We start from the raw sequence: 26,034 nt of genomic DNA on the forward strand, positions 1-26,034 counted from the left end.
CCCCAGAAGGTTATACTCATTTTTTGAGATACGGCACTCCGGTGCTTTAACTGTTGTGTGACGCTTCTGCTTTCTGCTTAGCAGACACACAAAATCTCCATTTTCCTCCCTCACAGAGCAGTGGCCTGCCTTGTTTACATAGACAGACCACTGTTCTGCCTCTCCAGAGAATGATCACGGGTGGCCTATGGCCATCATGTCCACCGGACCTGCTGATTGGCTATTGCTGTGTCCAATCACAGCGGGAGCAGGTCGCCGGTGGCGTATGCGCTCACCCCAGACCTCCTGCACAAAATCACTTACAGGTACTCAGGCTCTGAGGAAGAGGTTAGGCTTCGAAACGCGTAAGCCATTTCAAGCCTTTGAGGACGGTATATCTTCAGTTTCTGACGCGGACGGCAACATATCATTTTGTTATACACATACCAAGAACTCGTTTGTCAGTATTTTTATTTCTTTATCTATTAAAGCCTTTATGGAGGATAATGCGCTGGGCTGGTGCTCCCTTGTGTTTGTCTTTTGATCACATGATTTCGCACAGCTGGGCCCCCCTGCCGTAGTATATATGCAGCAGGTGGTCCGGAAGCAGTTAAAGTAGTTGTAAAGGCTCAAGGTTTTTTATCTTCATGCATTACATTCAAGGTAAAAAACTTTCAGTGCCCCCAGCCCTCCATAAATCTTACCTAAGCTCTCTCCCGATCCAGTGATGTGCATGAGAGCCTCAGCTCTCCCCGGTCTCTCCCTCCTCATTGGCTGAGACAGCAGTGGTAGCCATTGGCTCCCGCTACTGTCAATCACAGCTAATGAGCCAACAAGGAGAGGGCAGGGCTGGGGCTGAACCAATATCCACGTGTGAATGGACACACAGAGCAGCGGGTCAGAGTGAGTATGCTAGGGTGCTGCTATAGCTAGATGCTTGCTATGGGGGGGCACTTGGCAGGAGGGAGGAGCCAGGAGAGCTGGTGGGGAATCCAAGAAGAGGATGATTGGGGCTGCTCTGTGCAAAACCACAAACTATGTAATATATTTTATTGGTTGTAAAAAAAAAAATGATGTGATCTTTAATGGAAAACCAGTAAAGCACCAAGGTGCTGAGAAGGAGGATCTATGAACAATATAATAAGTCAGGAAATGTTGGGTGATTTTTGGTATTACCACTGGATTTGGAAATTTATTACAGCATCTTTATTAGAAATGATCCTTTATTGGTGTGGTTCGCAATGCACTAGATTTTGGATGCACTGCCCAGTGGGTGTAATGTGGACTGAATATCAATGTAGTTTTTCATCCGTTTTTCATCCGTTTTTGGTCCGTTTTTGTCCGTTTTTCATTTGTTTTTCATCCATTTTTCATCTATTTTTCGTCAATTTTTCGTCCATTTTTCATCCGTTTTTCATCCATTTTCGTCAATTTTTCGTCCATTTTTCGTCCATTTTTCATCCGTTTTTCATCCATTTTCGTCCGCTTTCGTCCTTTTTCGTCCGTTTTTCATCCGTTTTTCATCCGTTTTTCATCCGCTTTTCATCCGCTTTTTCGTCCGTTTTTCATCCATTTTTCATCCGTCTTTCATCCGTTTTTCATCCATTTTTCATCCATTTTTCATCCATTTTTCATCCGCTTTTCATCCGCTTTTCATCCGCTTTTCATCTGTTTTTCATCCATTTTTCATCCGTTTTTCATCCATTTTTCATCCATTTTTTTTACATCCACTACTAATGCAAAAACGGATGAAAAACTGACCGTTTGTCTGTTTACATCCGTTTTTCGTCCGATCCATTTTTTTGACAGATGAAAAATAGGGCATTCATCCGTTCCAAAAAACGGACATTGACGGAATTGGATGAAAACGGATGTTAACAGATGATCATCCGTTGTCATCCGTTTTTCCATAGAGATGCATTGATGTCCGTTTTTCATCCATCAACGGATGGATGAAAAACGGACAAACGGACAGCATGTGTGAAAGGGGCCTAAGAGTCCTTTTTAACGGAGGTTACGGTGCACAAGTACTGGCTCAAGATAATATTTTCAAAAGCACAGTGCTGGTTCTGCACATAACTGGGGCTGTTATACAAGTTTGACATATATGCCTTTTCTATATTTGTTATTGGACTGTATGTTTTTATATATATTTTTTTGTATTTCATTGTTTTTTGCAAATTTATTTATCTATATTTAACCGCTTAACGACCGCCCGCTGCAGTTATACTGGGGCAGGTGGCCGCTCCTGCACAAACCGCCGTAGGTATACGTCAGTCGTGTGCCTTCAGCTAAATATTGAAAAACATTGAAAAACGCACAGGTGATCAAATACCACCAAAAAAAAGCTCTGTTTGTGGGGAAAAAAGTGACATCAATTTTATTTGGGTACAGCGTGGAATGATCATGCAATTGTCCGTTAAAGTAACGCAGTGCCGAATCACAACATATGGCCTGGACATTAAGGGGGAAAATCCTTCCGGTCCAGAAGTGGTTAAGACGAGTTTCTAAAGCATCATGCATGACAATTTACAGTTTACAAGATGACATACTTGTATTTTTCTGTTTAACCTCTTTACGACCACCCGCCTCAGATGTACTGCGGCAGGCAGCCGTTCCTGCGCGAATCACAGTAACTGTACGGCGGTCGCGAGCAGGAGGCCAGGGGGCGAGCGCGTGCCAGCGGCGGCACGCTCCTGCCCACACACGTCAGCGGGGAAGCCGATGCAGCGGACAGGCGGCTCCGATTGCCGCATGACACCCGCGATCGCTCCCCGCTGAGAGAGAAGAATGGACAGCTGTTGTAAAAACAGCTGACCGTTCTTCTCCCTGGAATGATCACAGAGCCCCTGTGATCCTTCTATATAGGAACACATGTTGATATGGTAATTTCACAAGCCACACCCCCCCCCCCCCAGTTAGAATCACTCCCTTAGGCTCACATTTAACCCCTTAATCACCCACAATGTTAACCCCTTCTGTGCCAGTGCCATTATTACAGTAACAGTGCATATTTTTCACCCCTTACTTTTGGTAATTATGGGTTAAAATTTGTATATAGCAAACTGCATGGCTGTAGGACAGGAGCTGATTGTATTTGCCATACCTGGAGGAGCCCATTAAAGAATTACACGGAGTGGATAGATTAGTCCTAGGAGCAGGACACTCTATTCCAGGGGTTAGCAACCTTTTCCACATTAAGTGTGATTTTTAAAGCATTAGATAACGAGAGTGCTAGTAAACAATAGCATGCCACAGTCATATTCTTTGTTTTCAATTATTGCACTCAACCTTTTACTGCTAATGGCAATTAAACGTATTAAATATTATTATTTTATTTGGTGCACACACACAACACATATTGATATTTAGACCTTAGATCAGCTTCATCCCCTGTATAATCACACCTCAGATCACCCCAATTCCTACACCTTCACACCTCAGATCACCCCCAATTCCTGCACCTTCACACCTCAGATCACCCCCAATTCCTGCACCTTCACACCTCAGATCACCCCCAATTCCCGCACCTTCACACCTCAGATCACCCCAATTCCTGCACCTTCCCACCTCAGATCACCCCAATTCCTTCACCTTCACACCTCAGATCACCCCAATTCCTACACCTTCACACCTCAGATCACCCCAATTCCTGCACCTTCACACCTCAGATCACCCCAATTCCTGCACCTTCACACCTCAGATCACCCCAATTCCTGCACCTTCACACCTCAGATCACCCCCAATTCCCGCACCTTCACACCTCAGATTCCCCCAATTCCTACACCTTCACACCTCAGATCACCCCATTTCCTACACCTTCACACCTCAGATCACCCCAATTCCTGCACCTTCACACCTCAGATCACCCCAATTCCTGCACCTTCACACCTCAGATCACCCCCAATTCCCACACCTTCACACCTCAGATCACCCCAATTTCTGCACCTTCACACCTCAGATCACCCCAATTTCTGCACCTTCACACCTCAGATCACTGCAATTCCTACACCTTCACACCTCAGATCACCCCAATTCCTGCACCTTCACACCTCAGATCACCCCAATTCCTGCACATTCCCACCTCAGATCACCCCAATTCCTGCACATTCACACTTTAGATCATCCTAATTCCTACACTCACACACCTCAGATCACCCCAATTCCTGCACCTTCACACCTCAGATCACCCCAATTCCTGCACATTCACACTTTAGATCATCCTAATTCCTACACTCACACACCTCAGATCAGCCAAGTTCCTGCAACTTTACTTCAGATCACCCCAATTACTACAATTTCACATCAGAGATCACTCCAATTCCTGCCTCTTCACACCTCAGATCACCCCAATTCCTGCACCTTCACACTTCAGATCAGCCGAATTCCTACACCTTTACACCTCAGATCACCCCAATTCCTGCACCATCACACCTCAGATCACCCCAATTCCTGCACCTTCACACCTCAGATCACCCCAATTCCTGCACCTTCACACCTCAGATCACCCCAATTCCTGCACCTTCACACCTCAGATCACCCCAATTCCTGCACTATCACACCTCAGATCACCCCAATTCCTACACCTTCACACCTCAGATCACCCCAATTCCTACACTATCACACCTCAGATCACCCCCAATTCCCACACCTTCACACCTCAGATCACCCCCAATTCCTACACCTTCACACCTCAGATTCCCCCAATTCCTACACCTTCACACCTCAGATCACCCCAATTCCTGCACCTTCACACCTCAGATTCCCCCAATTCCTACACCTTCACACCTCAGATCACCCCCAATTCCCACACCTTCACACCTCAGATTCCCCCAATTCCTACACCTTCACACCTCAGATCACCCCAATTCCTACACCTTCACACCTCAGACCACCCCAATTCCTGCACCTTCACACCTCAGATCACCCCCAATTCCCACACCTTCACACCTCAGATCACCCCAATTTCTGCACCTTCACACCTCAGATCACTGCAATTCCTACACCTTCACACCTCAGATCACCCCAATTTCTGCACCTTCACACCTCAGATCACCCCAATTTCTGCACCTTCACACCTCAGATCACTGCAATTCCTACACCTTCACACCTCAGATCACCCCAATTCCTGCACCTTCACACCTCAGATCACCCCAATTCCTGCACCTTCACACCTCAGATCGCCCCAATTCCTGCACATTCCCACCTCAGATCACCCCAATTCCTGCACATTCACACTTTAGATCATCCTAATTCCTACACTCACACACCTCAGATCAGCCAAGTTCCTGCAACTTTACTTCAGATCACCCCAATTACTACAATTTCACATCAGAGATCACTCCAATTCCTGCCTCTTCACACTCCAGATCACCCCGATTCCTGCACCTTCACACTTCAGATCAGCCGAATTCCTACACCTTTACACCTCAGATCACCCCGATTTTGCACCTTGAGGCTTCAGATCACTCAATTCCTGCACCCTTTACAGTTCTGATTATCCACAATGCATGCACTTTCAAACCTCAGACCAACCCAAAAGCATGCATCTTTAAGTTTAGTGAAACCCTAGTGCTTGCAACTTTAGATCTAAGATCACCCGTGATCGCTCCCCGCTGAGAGAGAAGAATGGACAGCTGTTGTAAACACAGCTGACCGTTCTTCTCCCTGGAATGATCACAGAGCCCCTGTGATCCTTCTATATAGGAACACATGTTTATATGGTCATTTCACAAGCCACACCCCCCCCCAGTTAGAATCACTCCCTTAGGCTCACATTTAACCCCTTAATCACCCACAATGTTAACCCCTTCTGTGGCAGTGCCATTATCACAGTAACAGTGCATATTTTTCACCCCTTACTTTTGGTAATTATGGGTTAAAATTTGTATATAGCAAACTGCATGGCTGTAGGACAGGAGCTGATTGTATTTGCCATACCTGGAGGAGCCCATTAAAGAATTACACGGAGTGGATAGATTAGTCCTAGGAGCAGGACACTCTATTCCAGGGGTTAGCAACCTTTTCCACATTAAGTGTGATTTTTAAAGCATTAGATAACGAGAGTGCTAGTAAACAATAGCATGCCACAGTCATATTCTTTGTTTTCAATTATTGCACTCAACCTTTTACTGCTAATGGCAATTAAACGTATTAAATATTATTATTTTATTTGGTGCACACACACAACACATATTGATATTTAGACCTTAGATCAGCTTCATCCCCTGTATAATCACACCTCAGATCACCCCAATTCCTACACCTTCACACCTCAGATCACCCCCAATTCCTGCACCTTCACACCTCAGATCACCCCCAATTCCTGCACCTTCACACCTCAGATCACCCCCAATTCCCGCACCTTCACACCTCAGATCACCCCAATTCCTGCACCTTCCCACCTCAGATCACCCCAATTCCTTCACCTTCACACCTCAGATCACCCCAATTCCTACACCTTCACACCTCAGATCACCCCAATTCCTGCACCTTCACACCTCAGATCACCCCAATTCCTGCACCTTCACACCTCAGATCACCCCAATTCCTGCACCTTCACACCTCAGATCACCCCCAATTCCCGCACCTTCACACCTCAGATTCCCCCAATTCCTACACCTTCACACCTCAGATCACCCCATTTCCTACACCTTCACACCTCAGATCACCCCAATTCCTGCACCTTCACACCTCAGATCACCCCAATTCCTGCACCTTCACACCTCAGATCACCCCCAATTCCCACACCTTCACACCTCAGATCACCCCAATTTCTGCACCTTCACACCTCAGATCACCCCAATTTCTGCACCTTCACACCTCAGATCACCCCAATTCCTGCACCTTCACACCTCAGATCACCCCAATTCCTGCACATTCCCACCTCAGATCACCCCAATTCCTGCATATTCACACTTTAGATCATCCTAATTCCTACACTCACACACCTCAGATCACCCCAATTCCTGCACCTTCACACCTCAGATCACCCCAATTCCTGCACATTCACACTTTAGATCATCCTAATTCCTACACTCACACACCTCAGATCAGCCAAGTTCCTGCAACTTTACTTCAGATCACCCCAATTACTACAATTTCACATCAGAGATCACTCCAATTCCTGCCTCTTCACACCTCAGATCACCCCAATTCCTGCACCTTCACACTTCAGATCAGCCGAATTCCTACACCTTTACACCTCAGATCACCCCAATTCCTGCACCATCACACCTCAGATCACCCCAATTCCTGCACCTTCACACCTCAGATCACCCCAATTCCTGCACCTTCACACCTCAGATCACCCCAATTCCTGCACCTTCACACCTCAGATCACCCCAATTCCTGCACCTTCACACCTCAGATCACCCCAATTCCTGCACTATCACACCTCAGATCACCCCAATTCCTACACCTTCACACCTCAGATCACCCCAATTCCTACACTATCACACCTCAGATCACCCCCAATTCCCACACCTTCACACCTCAGATCACCCCCAATTCCTACACCTTCACACCTCAGATCACCCCAATTTCTGCACCTTCACACCTCAGATCACCCCAATTTCTGCACCTTCACACCTCAGATCACTGCAATTCCTACACCTTCACACCTCAGATCACCCCAATTCCTGCACCTTCACACCTCAGATCACCCCAATTCCTGCACCTTCACACCTCAGATCGCCCCAATTCCTGCACATTCCCACCTCAGATCACCCCAATTCCTGCACATTCACACTTTAGATCATCCTAATTCCTACACTCACACACCTCAGATCAGCCAAGTTCCTGCAACTTTACTTCAGATCACCCCAATTACTACAATTTCACATCAGAGATCACTCCAATTCCTGCCTCTTCACACTCCAGATCACCCCGATTCCTGCACCTTCACACTTCAGATCAGCCGAATTCCTACACCTTTACACCTCAGATCACCCCGATTCTGCACCTTCAGGCTTCAGATCACTCAATTCCTGCACCCTTTACAGTTCTGATTATCCACAATGCATGCACTTTCAAACCTCAGACCAACCCAAAAAGCATGCATCTTTAAGTTTAGTGAAACCCTAGTGCTTGCAACTTTAGATCTAAGATCAACCCCAATGCATGCACCATTCAGCTTAGAGCAACCCCAATGCATGCACCATTCAGCTTAGAGCAAGCCCAATGCATGCACCATTCAGCTTAGAGCAAGCCCAATGCATGCACCATTCAACTTAGAGCAACCCCAATGCATGCACCATTCAACTTAGAGCAACCCCAATGCATGCACCATTCAGCTTAGAGCAACCCCAATGCATGCACCATTCAGCTTAGAGCAAGCCCAATGCATGCACCATTCAACTTAGAGCAACCCCAATGCATGCACCATTCAACTTAGAGCAACCCCAATGCATGCACCTTTAGGACATATCCGCTGTTAGCCTCCTGGTTTATAGCTGATGTAGAGAAAACAAACTTTGTTTTCTTAAAATGTTATTATGCAATGTCAGGTCCTTGATCCTGAAGCCTACAGGCTTGGTAGAGTTCTGGGGGATAAATCTTCCATGCCTATGTTCATATTTATCTGGTATTTAAAATATTGTTATTGGTTTCAGCTGTCAACAGGCTTTTCTATTAATGAGCTGACTGATGCTCAGAACTATCTCTCTCACTGCTGAGGTAGCCTGCTGCTGGGTGAAAAGGCTGGGTGCAAGGTACAAGAAGTGTCTGTTTTGGGAAAACCCATTAGAGGCACCCTGTTAGTCAAGACTCACCTGAGTTTAGTTAGACTCAGACAAGTAGCGGTTTTGTTTGTTTTATGATATGAACTTGCTGTACAAAGCCATCCAACATTAAAACTGAGTTTGTTTACTGCCGTGCGGAATAAAAGTGCAGGACAAACCTGCTTGAACTGTTCCTGTGGGTCCCTGTCTTGTGCTGGATTTACTGCTGCCAATAGCATTAAATTCTGCCCCCCACCCTTAAAATATTTACTCCAAGAATATTAGCAAACTTCATTACAGATTCCTACTTTGTCCTATTATATTAATAACAAAATACAGTAGGTCATGCAGTTATTGGTCGGAGATTCTTCCTGTTACAATGAAGCAGCTACCTTCTCCCTCCTTCTATAGTGTGGATCGGGTGCTGGGTAATTATTAATATTTTTATACAAAATGTATATAGCGCCAACAGTTTGCGCAGCGCTTTACAATTGTAGCACCCTCCTAGGTAGGTGCTAGGCAAAAGAACCTGTTGCTCCTTCGGCTTATCAGGAGAGCCTGATCTATTAGTTTGCCTGTTACATGTCTCCAGGTGTGATTTACTGGGTGTGAGGGAGTGTCCCCACTGTATCCAATGAGGGAGCTTGTTGGACAGTGGAGGAAACCTAGCCATTGGCACATTGGCTTTTGTGGAAGTCCCAGTGGGAGGGCATTCTTGCAATGCATCCTGGGATTTCCCATGAAAGCTGGAGGGACATGTGACAGGGTGTCTTTGACGGGAAGCAGAGTCCCAGGAGGAGGCAGATGGCTGTCTCTCCTCCTGCTGAGTATGAGGAAGGTGGTCTTAGGCAGTCAGCCTAGTGAACCAGCGGCAGAGGATCCAGTGGAGCTGACGGTGGAGTCTCTCTAGGAAAACAGTATACGTGAGTACCAGGGGACTTGCCAAGGGGTCTGCCCAGGAAGGGGGACCACTCCAGTGAAGTCAGAGGATCAAGGAGCTAGCTCACACAGAGAGTGTTACAGAACCCTGAAGAATAGGGACAAAGGGGTACCAAGTAGGGCCCTGAAGAGTGTCTACAATACAGTACAGTTCATCTAATACTTCTTCACCGCATTGTCAAGGTGAAGCAGCGGCCTTGCCACACTCAATTATATTCAGCAGTCCCACTGTGCATAGTTTTTTCAGTTGGAGTATCTCACTCATCCCTTCTCCTATCCAAGTTCTCAAATAAAAACAACAAAAAACCAAAACCCCTAGACTGTTTTCTGACTGAGCCAAGCACTTCGAATATGCTAAATTGTCAAGTTGTTGCTATGGGTAACCCAGGGGAATCCGCAACCAGCAGCTCTCATGGGAGTAGTGCTACACAATATAAAAGGCAAACAGTACAGTTGCAATACAATAAAATACAAGAGGGTTAAGAGGGTCCTGCTCATAAGAGCTTACAATCTGAAAGGGTGGGGCAAGTGGTACAAAAAGTTAAACCTGTGGGGGATGAGCTGATGAAAGTGATAAAAAATTAGTTGGAGGTGTGATAGGCTTCCCTGAAGAGATACATTTTCAGGGTTTGCCTAAAGGCAGCCAGAGTAGAAGATAGCAAGGCAGATTGAGGTAGAGAGGTAGAAAGTTCCAGAGGATGGGAAAGGCTCTTGAGAAGTCCTGGAGACGAGCATGGGAGGAGGAGACAGGGAGCAGGAGGTCTTGAGAGGAGCAAAGAGGATGGTTTGGGATATATTTGGAGATAAGATTGGTTATGTAGCTTGGGGCAGAGTTGTGGGTAGCTTTGTATGTTGTTGGTATTTTTAAATTAATTTGCTGGGCAATCAGAAGCCAATAGAGGGATTGGTGGAGAGGGGTGGCAGACACTGAGCAGTTAGTAAGGTAGATGAGTCTGGCAGCACCATTCATGATAGATAATTGGAAGCCGGTGTGGCTTTCTCACTGAATCCTCCAATAAGTCCCCGTTCACATTAGGTCGCTCCGACTTCGGGGGCGACCTGTGAAGTCGCGTGCACTGCGACTTCGGCGCAACTTGCACGGACTTCATCTAATGAATGTCTATGGCCCCAGGTCACCCCGAAGTAGTACAGGATCCTTTTTCTAAGTCGGAGCGACTTGTGTCGCTCCTATTAGAACCGGTCCTGAACTACTCAATGGACCCGATGGTGCGTGACTTGCCAGGCTGACCAAGTCGCCTGGCAAGTCGTAATAGTGTGAACCAGCTCTTACACTTCTGTTTACTGTTGTGTATCACTAGTGCCCACAAGTTTCCACTTTTCTGCTTGCTCTCCTTTCTGCTATTCTATGTTTTTACTGTACTCCAGGGTTCTTTTCTGTTTCCTGATGTATACCTCTGAAGTGGGCTGTGCACTTGGACATGAGAGGGGCTAAAAGCATAACTCCTGATCGGTTAATATACTGTATTATTAAAAGGACACCAGCAACTATACTCTGGTTGCCCGCTGCAATTGTTTTAGATTGCTTTTGATAGAGCATTTGTCCGTGTGATCCCGTTTTCCTATATTTTGTTCAAAGTTGCTCTTGTTATCCTGTTCTCAAAGTGGTCCTAGTTACCCAATATTGTATTTTTGTCTCTTTCTTCTAGTTTGTTTCACTCCTGTCTGTTCTCAGTTTGCCTAACCTTGTTACTTTCCTGTGTCTGATACCCCTGATCATGGCCTGTTGGACCCTTTGGATCTAATCACTTACTTAACCTGACCTAGAAAATTCACTTATTGAGGAAGTCATGTGATAAGTTACGAAACGCATCAGAGCAGGGTTTTGTGACGTCACCATGCATGAATCATGACGTTACTGTATCTCCTAGAGCCGAGTTACTACAAATATCCAAGGGAACAGTAAGGGGCCCACGTGCCCTAATTGTGTCAAGTAAATTGCTTAGGTGCACTAGGGGAAGTGCATTCAGAAATGTGAGTTTTATTTCAAGTTTTTTTTATAATAAAGTACTGTTTTCTTTTTTTTTAATACAATTCAGCACTATGTTCGTTCTTTAATTTTATGAGCACCAGATACATTATGACTACAGCACATTGGAGAGAGTGTCCCTGGAATAGGATTTAAACCGCCAGCAATTGGAACATATCAATGGAATCAAAAATGGAGAAAGATCTGGGAGTCTTAATAGAGGATAGACTAAGCAATGTCAAGCGGCAGCTGCCAAAGCCAGCAGAATATTAGCATGCATAAAGAAAGGGATGTATTCCAGAGATAAAACTATAATCCTTCCACTTTATAAAACTCTGGTCCGACCGCATCTGGAGTATTCTGTCCAGTTCTGGTCACCAGTCCTCAGGAGGGATGTGTTGGAGCCGGAGAGAGTCCAGAGAAGGGCAACTAAACTAATTAGGGCAGTGGTTCTTAACCTGGGTTCGATCGAACCCCAGGGGTTCGGTGGGTCAGTCTCGAGGGTTCGGCACACCCTCCGCTAGTACCACTTTGCTGTCAGGGACTATTTCTCCAGTTTCGGGCATGTCCTTCTGCTCCCGCTCTGCGCCGTCATCATGGAAATACATAACATTCAGTGGCGTAGCGTGGGGGGTGCAGGGGGGGGCGGCCGCACCATCTGGGGGGGGGGGGGCGCATCGCTCCGCAGTGTCATGTCACTCACTCTGTCATGATAGGCTGGCCGCCGCCCGCTGAGTCTGCTCGCACTCGCAGCTCTCTCTGCTCCTGGCTCACTCTCACTGCTGGCTGTGCAGCTCGGCTCCCGGCCGAATCCGATCCAGCCTGAGCCGGCGTCGCCCACTGTGGAGTGGTGGGGGGCGAGACAGGCCAGGCGTGCGGTGCAGATAGGGACTGTCTGGGGGAGGGACTAACCCGTGCAGCGGCCGCCCAGCGCAGCGCGGGAGAGAACCGCCAGGCAGCCGCAGCAGCAGAAGAAGCCGGCAGGTGAGAGGCCAGAGAGCCAGTGGTGACAGTGGTGCTGCAGCCTGCAGGAGGAAAACCTAGCCTGTGATCGGGAGTCGGGACACAGGTGAAAAAAAGGTAGGACTGGAGTAGTACTGGCTGTACTAGTCTAGTGACTGTCTGTCTGACTGTGTGAGAACACTGAGAAGACTATGTAAAGGGGATCTATTTTATGGGGAACCTGGCCTGATGTAAGGGGGGAAATCTAAATGGGGGACGGGACCTCATCCAGGGCCGGTTTTAGACAAAGTGTGGCCCTGGGCAAACCTAAAAGTGGGGCCCCAAATTTTTTTATATTCTACCAAAAATATAGGCGCATTCAACTACATGAAAATATGCTTTAATTAAATAACATTAAATTAATTATAATCATAATCATTATAATCACATCAATTATAATATTCTATTATGTTTACTGCTCCTCACCCAGATCTATTATAAGTAGGCCTGGGTGAGGAGCAGCAGAGCCATATAAAGAACATGCACAGCTCTGCACATAGCACTACTCATTTACACTAAATAGAAAGCCCCAGGGCAACAAATATAGAATAAAAACTCTAATACTATCACCATTGACGGATTACACTGTAAAAAAAAATTGCGTGACTTAACAAACAATCATTAGGTTGGTTCAAGAATGACCAGCGTGTCCCCATTCAATGCACAGTGACCAGCATGTCCCCCATCAATGCACAGTGACCTGACCAGCATGTCCCCATCAATGCACAGTGACCTGACCAGCATGTTCCCATCAATGCACAGTGACCAGCATGTCCCCCATCAATACACAGTGACCAGCATGTCCCCCATCAATGCACAGTGACCAGCATGTCCCCCATCAATGCACAGTGACCAGCATGTCCCCCATCAATGCACAGTGTCCAGCATGTCCCCCATCAATGCACAGTGACCACCATGTCCCCCATCAATTCACAGTGACCAGCATGTCCCCCATCAATGCACAGTGACCAGCAAGTCCCCCATCAATGCACAGTGACCAGCATGTCCCCCACCAATGCACAGTGTCCAGAATGCCCCCCATTCAATGCACAGTGTCCAGAATGCCCCCATTCAATGCACAGTGTCCAGCATGCCCCCCATCAATGCACAGTGTCCAGCATGTCCCCCATCAATGCACAGTGTCCAGCATGTCCCCCATCAATGCACAGTGTCCAGCATGTCCCCCATCAATGCACAGTGACCTGACCAGCATGTTCCCATTCAATGCACAGTGACCTGACCAGCATGTCCCCATTCAATGCACAGTGACCAGCATAGCATGTCCCCCATCAATGCACAGTGACCAGCAAGTCCCCCTTCAATGCACAGTGACCAGCATGTCCCCCACCAATGCACAGTGTCCAGAATGCCCCCATTCAATGCACAGTGTCCAGCATGCCCCCCATCGATGCACAGTGTCCAGCATGTCCCCCATCAATGCACAGTGTCCAGCATGTCCCCCATCAATGCACAGTGTCCAGCATGTCCCCCATCAATGCACAGTGACCTGACCAGCATGTTCCCATTCAATGCACAGTGACCTGACCAGCATGTCCCCATTCAATGCACAGTGACCAGCATAGCATGTCCCCCATCAATGCACAGTGACCAGCATAGCATGTCCCCCATCAATGCACAGTGACCTGACCAGCATAGCATGTCCCCCATCAATGCACAGTGACCTGACCAGCATGTCCCCCATCAATGCACAGTGACCTGACCAGCATGTCCCCATCAATGCACAGGGACCTGACCAGCATGTCCCCCATCAATGCACAGGGACCTGACCAGCATGTCCCCCATCAATGCACAGTGACCTGACCAGCATGTCCCCCATCAATGCACAGTGACCTGACCAGCATAGCATGTCCCCCATCAATGCACAGTGACCTGACCAGCATGTCCCCCATCAATGCACAGGGACCTGACCAGCATGTCCCCATCAATGCACAGTGACCTGACCAGCATGTCCCCCATCAATGCACAGGGACCTGACCAGCATGTCCCCATCCATGCACAGTGACCTGACCAGCATGTCTCCCATCAATGCACAGTGACCTGACCAGCATGTCCCCCATCAATGCACAGTGACCTCACCATACATGTCCCCCATCAATGCACAGTGACCTGACCAGCATGTCCCCCATCAATGCACAGTGACCTGACCAGCATGTCCCCATCAATGCACAGTGACCTGACCAGCATGTCCCCCATCAATGCACAGTGACCTGACCAGCATGTTCCCCATCAATGCACAGTGACCTGACCAGCATAGCATGTCCCCCATCAAAGCACAGTGACCTGACCAGCATGTCCCCCATCAATGCACAGTGACCTGACCAGCATGTCCACCATCAATGCACAGTGACCTGACCAGCATGTCCCCCATCAATGCACAGTGACCTGACCAGCATGTCCCCCATCAATGCACAGTGAACTGACCAGCATGTCCCCCATCAATGCACAGTGACCTGACCAGCATAGCATGTCCCCCATCAATGCACAGTGACCTGACCAGCATGTCCCCCATCAATGCACAGTGACCTGACAAGCATGTCCCCCATCAATGCACAGTGACCTGACCAGCATGTCCCCCATCAATGCACAGTGACCTGACCAGCATGTCCCCCATCAATGCACAGGGACCTGACCAGCATGTCCCCATCCATGCACAGTGACCTGACCAGCATGTCTCCCATCAATGCACAGTGACCTGACCAGCATGTCCCCCATCAATGCACAGTGACCTGACCAGCATAGCATGTCCCCCATCAATGCACAGTGACCTGACCAGCATGTCCCCCATCAATGCACAGTGATCTGAACCAGCATGTCCCCCATCAATGCACAGTGACCTGACCAGCATGTCCCCCATCAATGCACAGTGATCTGACCAGCATGTCCCACATCAATGCACAGTGACCTGACCAGCATAGCATGTCCCCCATCAATGCACAGTGACCTGACCAGCATGTCCCCCATCAATGCACAGTGACCTGACCAGCATGTCCCCCATCAATGCACAGTGACCTGACCAGCATGTCCCCCATCAATGCACAGTGACCTGACCAGCATGTCCCCCATCAATGCACAGTGACCTGACCAGCATGTCCCCCATCAATGCACAGTGACCTGACCAGCATGTCCCCCATCAATGCACAGTGACCTGACCAGCATGTCCCCCATCAATGCACAGTGACCTGACAAGCATGTCCCCCATCAATGCACTGTGACCTGACCAGCATGTCCCCCATCAATGCACAGGGACCTGACCAGCATGTCCCCCATTCAATGCACAGTGACCTGACCAGCATGTCCCCCATCAATGCACAGTGACCTGACCAGCATGTCCCCCATCAATGCACAGGGACCTGACCAGCATGTCCCCATCCATGCACAGTGACCTGACCAGCATGTCTCCCATCAATGCACAGTGACCTGACCAGCATGTCCCCCATCAATGCACAGTGACCTGACCAGCATAGCATGTCCCCCATCAATGCACAGTGACCTGACCAGCATGTCCCCCATCAATGCACAGTGACCTGACCAGCATGTCCCCCATCAATGCACAGTGACCTGACCAGCATGTCCCCCATCAATGCACAGGGACCTGACCAGCATGTCCCCATCCATGCACAGTGACCTGACCAGCATGTCTCCCATCAATGCACAGTGACCTGACCAGCATGTCCCCCATCAATGCACAGTGACCTGACCAGCATAGCATGTCCCCCATCAATGCACAGTGACCTGACCAGCATGTCCCCCATCAATGCACAGTGACCTGACCAGCATGTCCCCCATCAATGCACAGTGACCTGACCAGCATGTCCCCATCAATGCACAGTGACCTGACCAGCATGTCCCCCATCAATGCACAGTGACCTGACCAGCATGTCCCCCATCAATGCACAGTGACCTGACCAGCATGTCCCCCATCAATGCACAGTGACCTGACCAGCATGTCCCCCATCAATGCACAGTGACCTGACCAGCATGTCCCCCATCAATGCACAGTGACCGGACCAGCATGTCCCCCATCAATGCACAGTGACCTGACCAGCATAGCATGTCCCCCATCAATGCACAGTGACCTGACCAGCATGTCCCCCATCAATGCACAGTGACCTGACAAGCATGTCCCCCATCAATGCACAGTGACCTGACCAGCATGTCCCCCATCAATGCACAGTGACCTGACCAGCATGTCCCCCATCAATGCACAGGGACCTGACCAGCATGTCCCCATCCATGCACAGTGACCTGACCAGCATGTCCCCCATCAATGCACAGGGACCTGACCAGCATGTCCCCATCCATGCACAGTGACCTGACCAGCATGTCTCCCATCAATGCACAGTGACCTGACCAGCATGTCCCCCATCAATGCACAGTGACCTGACCAGCATAGCATGTCCCCCATCAATGCACAGTGACCTGACCAGCATGTCCCCCATCAATGCACAGTGACCTGACCAGCATGTCCCCCATCAATGCACAGTGACCTGACCAGCATGTCCCCCATCAATGCACAGTGACCTGACCAGCATGTCCCACATCAATGCACAGTGACCTGACCAGCATAGCATGTCCCCCATCAATGCACAGTGACCTGACCAGCATGTCCCCCATCAATGCACAGTGACCTGACCAGCATGTCCCCCATCAATGCACAGTGACCTGACCAGCATGTCCCCCATCAATGCACAGTGACCTGACCAGCATGTCCCCCATCAATGCACAGTGACCTGACCAGCATGTCCCCCATCAATGCACAGTGACCTGACCAGCATGTCCCCCATCAATGCACAGTGACCTGACCAGCATGTCCCCCATCAATGCACAGTGACCTGACCAGCATAGCATGTCCCCCATCAATGCACAGTGACCTGACCAGCATGTCCCCCATCAATGCACAGTGACCTGACAAGCATGTCCCCCATCAATGCACAGTGACCTGACCAGCATGTCCCCCATCAATGCACAGTGACCTGACCAGCATGTCCCCCATCAATGCACAGGGACCTGACCAGCATGTCCCCATCCATGCACAGTGACCTGACCAGCATGTCTCCCATCAATGCACAGTGACCTGACCAGCATGTCCCCCATCAATGCACAGTGACCTGACCAGCATAGCATGTCCCCCATCAATGCACAGTGACCTGACCAGCATGTCCCCCATCAATGCACAGTGATCTGAACCAGCATGTCCCCCATCAATGCACAGTGACCTGACCAGCATGTCCCCCATCAATGCACAGTGATCTGACCAGCATGTCCCACATCAATGCACAGTGACCTGACCAGCATAGCATGTCCCCCATCAATGCACAGTGACCTGACCAGCATGTCCCCCATCAATGCACAGTGACCTGACCAGCATGTCCCCCATCAATGCACAGTGACCTGACCAGCATGTCCCCCATCAATGCACAGTGACCTGACCAGCATGTCCCCATCAATGCACAGTGACCTGACCAGCATGTCCCCCATCAATGCACAGTGACCTGACCAGCATGTCCCCCATCAATGCACAGTGACCTGACCAGCATGTCCCCCATCAATGCACAGTGACCTGACCAGCATGTCCCCCATCAATGCACAGTGACCTGACCAGCATGTCCCCCATCAATGCACAGTGACCGGACCAGCATGTCCCCCATCAATGCACAGTGACCTGACCAGCATAGCATGTCCCCCATCAATGCACAGTGACCTGACCAGCATGTCCCCCATCAATGCACAGTGACCTGACAAGCATGTCCCCCATCAATGCACAGTGACCTGACCAGCATGTCCCCCATCAATGCACAGTGACCTGACCAGCATGTCCCCCATCAATGCACAGGGACCTGACCAGCATGTCCCCATCCATGCACAGTGACCTGACCAGCATGTCCCCCATCAATGCACAGGGACCTGACCAGCATGTCCCCATCCATGCACAGTGACCTGACCAGCATGTCTCCCATCAATGCACAGTGACCTGACCAGCATGTCCCCCATCAATGCACAGTGACCTGACCAGCATAGCATGTCCCCCATCAATGCACAGTGACCTGACCAGCATGTCCCCCATCAATGCACAGTGACCTGACCAGCATGTCCCCCATCAATGCACAGTGACCTGACCAGCATGTCCCCCATCAATGCACAGTGACCTGACCAGCATGTCCCACATCAATGCACAGTGACCTGACCAGCATAGCATGTCCCCCATCAATGCACAGTGACCTGACCAGCATGTCCCCCATCAATGCACAGTGACCTGACCAGCATGTCCCCCATCAATGCACAGTGACCTGACCAGCATGTCCCCCATCAATGCACAGTGACCTGACCAGCATGTCCCCCATCAATGCACAGTGACCTGACCAGCATGTCCCCCATCAATGCACAGTGACCTGACCAGCATGTCCCCCATCAATGCACAGTGACCTGACCAGCATGTCCCCCATCAATGCACAGTGACCTGACCAGCATAGCATGTCCCCCATCAATGCACAGTGACCTGACCAGCATGTCCCCCATCAATGCACAGTGACCTGACAAGCATGTCCCCCATCAATGCACAGTGACCTGACCAGCATGTCCCCCATCAATGCACAGTGACCTGACCAGCATGTCCCCCATCAATGCACAGGGACCTGACCAGCATGTCCCCATCCATGCACAGTGACCTGACCAGCATGTCTCCCATCAATGCACAGTGACCTGACCAGCATGTCCCCCATCAATGCACAGTGACCTGACCAGCATAGCATGTCCCCCATCAATGCACAGTGACCTGACCAGCATGTCCCCCATCAATGCACAGTGATCTGAACCAGCATGTCCCCCATCAATGCACAGTGACCTGACCAGCATGTCCCCCATCAATGCACAGTGATCTGACCAGCATGTCCCACATCAATGCACAGTGACCTGACCAGCATAGCATGTCCCCCATCAATGCACAGTGACCTGACCAGCATGTCCCCCATCAATGCACAGTGACCTGACCAGCATGTCCCCCATCAATGCACAGTGACCTGACCAGCATGTCCCCCATCAATGCACAGTGACCTGACCAGCATGTCCCCCATCAATGCACAGTGACCTGACCAGCATGTCCCCCATCAATGCACAGTGACCTGACCAGCATAGCATGTCCCCCATCAATGCACAGTGACCTGACCAGCATGTCCCCCATCAATGCACAGTGACCTGACAAGCATGTCCCCCATCAATGCACTGTGACCTGACCAGCATGTCCCCCATCAATGCACAGGGACCTGACCAGCATGTCCCCCATTCAATGCACAGTGACCTGACCAGCATGTCCCCCATCAATGCACAGTGACCTGACCAGCATGTCCCCCATCAATGCACAGGGACCTGACCAGCATGTCCCCATCCATGCACAGTGACCTGACCAGCATGTCTCCCATCAATGCACAGTGACCTGACCAGCATGTCCCCCATCAATGCACAGTGACCTGACCAGCATAGCATGTCCCCCATCAATGCACAGTGACCTGACCAGCATGTCCCCCATCAATGCACAGTGACCTGACCAGCATGTCCCCCATCAATGCACAGTGACCTGACCAGCATGTCCCCCATCAATGCACAGGGACCTGACCAGCATGTCCCCATCCATGCACAGTGACCTGACCAGCATGTCTCCCATCAATGCACAGTGACCTGACCAGCATGTCCCCCATCAATGCACAGTGACCTGACCAGCATAGCATGTCCCCCATCAATGCACAGTGACCTGACCAGCATGTCCCCCATCAATGCACAGTGACCTGACCAGCATGTCCCCCATCAATGCACAGTGACCTGACCAGCATGTCCCCCATCAATGCACAGTGACCTGACCAGCATGTCCCCCATCAATGCACAGTGACCTGACAAGCATGTCCCCCATCAATGCACAGTGACCTGACCAGCATGTCCCCCATCAATGCACAGGGACCTGACCAGCATGTCCCCCATTCAATGCACAGTGACCTGACCAGCATGTCCCCCATCAATGCACAGTGACCTGACCAGCATGTCCCCATTCAATGCACAGTGACCTGACCAGCATGTCCCGACTCCCTGGCGACCATGCTGCTCGGGAGTCGACTTCTTCCTCCTCCATGGCGCCGCGACTCGGTCGGACCGGTGTCTTCCGACCGGACACTGGACTATTCTTCCTCCATGCACGCCGCCCACTCTGCCTCTTCTCTGACGGCGGGCGGGAAGGTGACGTCGGGATGGGGGGGGGGGGTAGGTAGTAGTGAACGATCAGGTCTGAAGGGGATCGCATATTGGGATGGGGGGGATCACAGTGTTGTGCTGAATTTGGGGGGAGATCATATATTGGTGGGGGGGGCAGTGCTGAATCGTCAGCCTCGAGTGTCAGTGGTTAATTGTGTGTTGGGGAATGAGAGCAGTGGTGAATTTGGGGGAGATCACATTTTGTGGGGTGTAAGGGGGGGGGTGACACAGCAGTGGTGAATTTGGTGGGGGATCACATATTAGGGTGGGGGGTGTCAGTGGTGAATTGTGTGGTTTTGGGGGGGCTACACCGCCACTGTATCATACCCCCCCGCACACAATTCACCGCTGATCTCCTCACCAAATTCACCACTACTGTGTCATTCCCTCCGAATGACAAAGCAGTGGTGAATTTGGTGAGGAGATCAGCGGTGAATTGTGTGCGGGGGGGGTATGATACAGTGGTGGTGATTGGTGAATTTGGTGGGGAGATCACATGTTGGGGTGGGGGGGGTGTCAGTGGTGAAATGTGTGGGGTATGACACAGCAGTGGTGAATTTGGTGAGATTACATATTGGTGGGGGTGTCAGTGGTGGTAAGGGGGGGGGGGGGAATGACACAGCAGTGGTGAGTTTTGTGGGGAAATCACATATTGGTAGGGGGTTTGTGCCACAGACCCCCTACCAATATGTGATTTCCCCTCAAAATTCACCACCGCTGTGTCATCCCCCCCTACACCACCACTGACACCCCCACCAATATGTGATCTCCCCACCAAAGTCAGCACCGCTGTGTCACGCCCCCACCCCCGACACCACACAATTCACCACAGAGTCTGAGTCTAAAAAAAGTCACAGAGTCTGAGTCATAGAGTCTAAAAAAAAAAGCAATTCCAGAGAGAGAGGTTGGAATTGCTTTGACAAAATTTGTTTCCCACCATATTAAGGGCTGCTTCCAAAGCCTATAAATGTAGCACACTGACCTGACACCCCCCTCCCCTTGCTATTACTGTGCTTCGGAACTTACACAGATAAGCACAGTAGCAGGCAGCAGAGCAGCAGACTCTTAATCTCCATTCTCCTGCACGAACTTTTCACAGATAAGCACAGTAGCAGCAGAGGCAGAGCAGACTATAAATCTCCACGTACCTGTCACAACCTGTGGGTGGCTGCCGGGCCGGCTGGGCTGGCTGAGAGATGTCTTCCGCTCTCTTCTCTCTCTGCACTCTGGCTGCCCCCCGCGGCGGGAATGTGTGGCCCCGCCCCTCAGCTGAGCAAGAGTGTGTAGGCACCTCCAGGGACAGACTGCTGTGGGGCCCCCCCCTCAACCACTGGGCCTCGGGCAGTGCCGTCCGACTGCCCGAATGATCAGTCCGCCCCTCGCCCGCCGGCACATAGTGTCACACTGCCTCCGCTCCGCTGACAGGGGGCGGCTGGGGGCCCCTGGACATTCGGGGCCCTGGGCAGTTTCCCAGTTTGCCCCCTCCCAACGCCGGCCCTGACCTCACCTCACCCTGGCCTGCTGTAAGGGGGGATCTATATGGGGGACATGATCCCCCATATAGATCCCCCCTTACAGTAGGCCAGGGTGAGGTGAGGTCTCCCATATAGATCCCCCCCCCCTACAGCAGGCCAGGGTGAGGTTAGGTCACTCTGGGGTCCCCCATATAGATCCCCCCTTACAGCAGGCCAGGGTGAGGTTAGGTCACTCTGGGGTCCCCCATATAGATCCCCCCCTACAGCAGGCCAGGGTTCGGACCTCACCTCACCCTGTCCTGCTGTAAGGGGGAAATCTATATGGAGGACCCCAGAGTGACCTCACCTCACCCTGGCCTGCTGTAAGGGGGGATCTATATGGGGGACAGGACCTCACCTCACCCTGGCCTGCTGTAAGGGGGGATCTATATGGGAGACCTGGGATCTATATGGGGGATCTCACCCTGGCCAGCTGTAAGGGGGGATCTATATGGGGGACCAGGTTCCCCATATAGATCCCCCCTTACAGCAGGTCAGGGTGAGGTGAGGTCCCGTCCCCCATATAGATCCCCCCTTACAGCAGGCCAGGGTGAGGTGAGGTCCCGTCCCCCATATAGATCCCCCCTTACAGCAGGCCAGGGTGAGGTGACATGAGACATGATAATGACATGAGAGTGGCACTTGCCAAGATAAAGCCGCGCATTTCTGAACTGGTCTCTGAAAGACAACAGCAGAAGTCACACTAATTTGCAGTAAATATTCATTATTATGTTTTTGTTTTTATGTGAAAATCATGTTTTAATGGTTTTGTTCTTTGTTCTTAATGGTTTTGTTAATTTTGTGCACCTATGTATAAATATATACCTAAAATAATATATACCTATGTTTTGAATTTGAAAAAATCATATTTTATTTTTCACAATTAAGAAGGGTTCGGTGAATGCGCATATGAAACTGGTGGGGTTCAGTACCTCCAACAAGGTTAAGAACCACTGAATTAGGGGATTGGAGGACCTTAATTATGAAGAGCGTCTACAATCGCTTAATTTATTCTCCCTGGAGAAGAGACGCCTGAGAGGGGACATGATAGCAATTTGCAATTTGATCTCAGCATAGAAAAAAAGCTATTCAGTCGGAAGGATTACATGAGTACTCGAGGACATACATTGCGATTAGAGGAGATGCGTTTTAACCTCAGGCAACGCAGGGGGTTCTTTACTGTTAGGGCTACAAGATTGTGGAATTCTCTACCACAAGAGGTGGTTTCTGTGGGAAGTATGGTGGCTTTCAAAAGGCTCTTGGACGTACATCTCAAGGATCAGAACATTGAGGGGTATGTGAGATGATTACAGCCACACACACCTACACAGGTTGAACTAGATGAACTATTGTCTTTATTCAACCTCACCTACTATGTAACTATGTAATATACCCCTGAAGGGGAAGGCTTATATTGACCTGTGTAAGGTCTATATACGAGGTGAGCACATAATTTTGGAGGGGCACCGGTGGCTATTTGTGGAGGACACCCAAATCACAGAAGAGTGATTTACTTTATGGACTTCGGTCATATTGTATTTTTTTATATACACTTCTCAAAACAATTATAGGAACTCTTTTTATTCAGAGTATAGCATCAAGCCAACTAAACTCCTGGGATATTGATCTGGTAAGTTAAGTAGCAGAGGGGTTTGTTAATCAGTTTCAGCTTTGGTGTTAACAAAATTAACAAAAGGTGCACTAGATGGGCAACAATGAGATAACCTCCAAAACTGGAATGGTTTTACAGGCGGAGGCCGTGGATATTTTTTTTTCCCTACTCATTTTTTTCTGACTGTTTTTCACTGGTTTTGCATTTGGCTAGGGTCAGTGTCACTACTGGTAGCATGAGATGATACCTGGAGCCTATAGAGGTTGCACAGGAAGTTCAGCTCCTTCAAGATGGAACATTAATATGTGTCATTGCCAGAAGGTCTTCTCCCAGCACAGTCTCAAGAGCATGGAGGAGATTCCATGAGACAGGCAGTTACTCTAGGAGAGCTGGACAGGGCCATGCAAGGTCTTTAACCCATGATCAGGACCGGTATCGGCTCCTTTTGCAAGGAGGAAAAAGATAAGCACTGCCAGAGCCCTACAAAATGACCTCCAGCAGGCCACTGGTGTGAATGTATCTGATCAAACAATCAGAAACAGACTTCATGAGGGTGGCCTAAGAGCCGGACCTTCTCTAGTGGGCCCTGTGCTCAATGCCCGACCAGGGCTGCTGTTAGAAATCACGGGGCCCCGTACAGACTACCTGGCAGGGCCCCCCCCCCACAAGAAAATATGAAAGATATATTTAGCTAAAATTACAACAAAATCACTATTATCAGACACAAATTCAACATATTTCCTGCTAAATCTAAAAAAAAAACTATGTTAACCACTTTACAACCGGAGGATTTTGCTGTCTTCCGTCCAGGCCACTTTTTGCGATTCGGCGCTGTGCGACTTCAACTGACAATTGCGCGGTCGTGCGACGCCGTACCCAAACGAAACTTACGTCCTTTTTTTCCCACAAACAGAGCTTTCTTTTGGTGGTATTTGATCACCTGTGCGATTTTTACTTTTTGCGCTATAAACAAAAAAAGAGCGTTTATTTTGAAAAAATAACAATATTTTTCACATTTTTTTATATGAAATTCCCCCCAAAAAAGATGTAAAAACCAATTTTTTTAAAAGTTTTTGGCCAATTTGTTTTATGCTACATATGTTTGGTAAAAAAAATCGCAATAAGCGTATTTTGATTGGTTTGCGCAAAAGTTATTGCGTTTACTAACAAAGGGAAAGATTTCTGTCATTTTTGGTGTTTTTTTTTTAACGCGTAATGGCGGCGATCTGCGATTTTTTTTGTGGGACTGCGACATTGCGGCGGACAGACCGGACCCCTGACTGACATTTTTGACACTTTTGGGGGTACCAGTGACATTACTGCAGTAATCAGTGCTATATATATGCACTGTTACTGTAAAAATGACACTGGCAGGGAAGGGGTTAATTTTATTGGAGAGGGAGGGGTTAATGTATGCCTGGTGCTTACTGACGTGTAGGGGGGGAGGTGACTATGTGATTCATGGACAGATCGGATGTCCAGCTATGCTGAACAGTCCGATCTGTCACTCCCTGTCACTATGGAGATCCGCCCGCTGTGTTTACACACAGCGGGCGGATCTCCAGACTCGATCCCCGACGATCGGGTAAGAGCAGCGGCAATCGCCGCTGCTCCTCCCCTGGCCCGACTCCCGCTGTGAATGAAAACAGCGGGAGCGAGCCTCCGGCGGCGCGCAAGCGCCGCCCAGAAGGGGGAGTGTCCAGTCACGTTAATACTACGTGGCTGGACGATAACGAACCACTCTGCCGCAGTAGTATTACTGTGAGCGGTTGCAGAGTGGTTAATGAATGAAAATGAGATGAAAAAAATATACAGACTGGGCAGTTGGAGCTCCGGGATCAGAGAGACAGAGGGAAAGAAACAAAGTTACAAATAAACTCAGGAGCAGAGCTAACATCAGAGCCAGTGCTGGGAGGGGGCCCACACAGGGAGGAGGATAACTGAGAGACGACTGTCTTTTTCTCAGCAGATAAAAACTGATAGCAGGGAGAGGGACAGATCAGATTCAGGTGCTCGAGGAAGATT

The sequence above is a fragment of the Pelophylax lessonae genome (assembly GCF_965119305.1).
Source record: "Pelophylax lessonae genome assembly, chromosome: 5".
Lineage (NCBI taxonomy): Eukaryota > Metazoa > Chordata > Amphibia > Anura > Ranidae > Pelophylax > Pelophylax lessonae.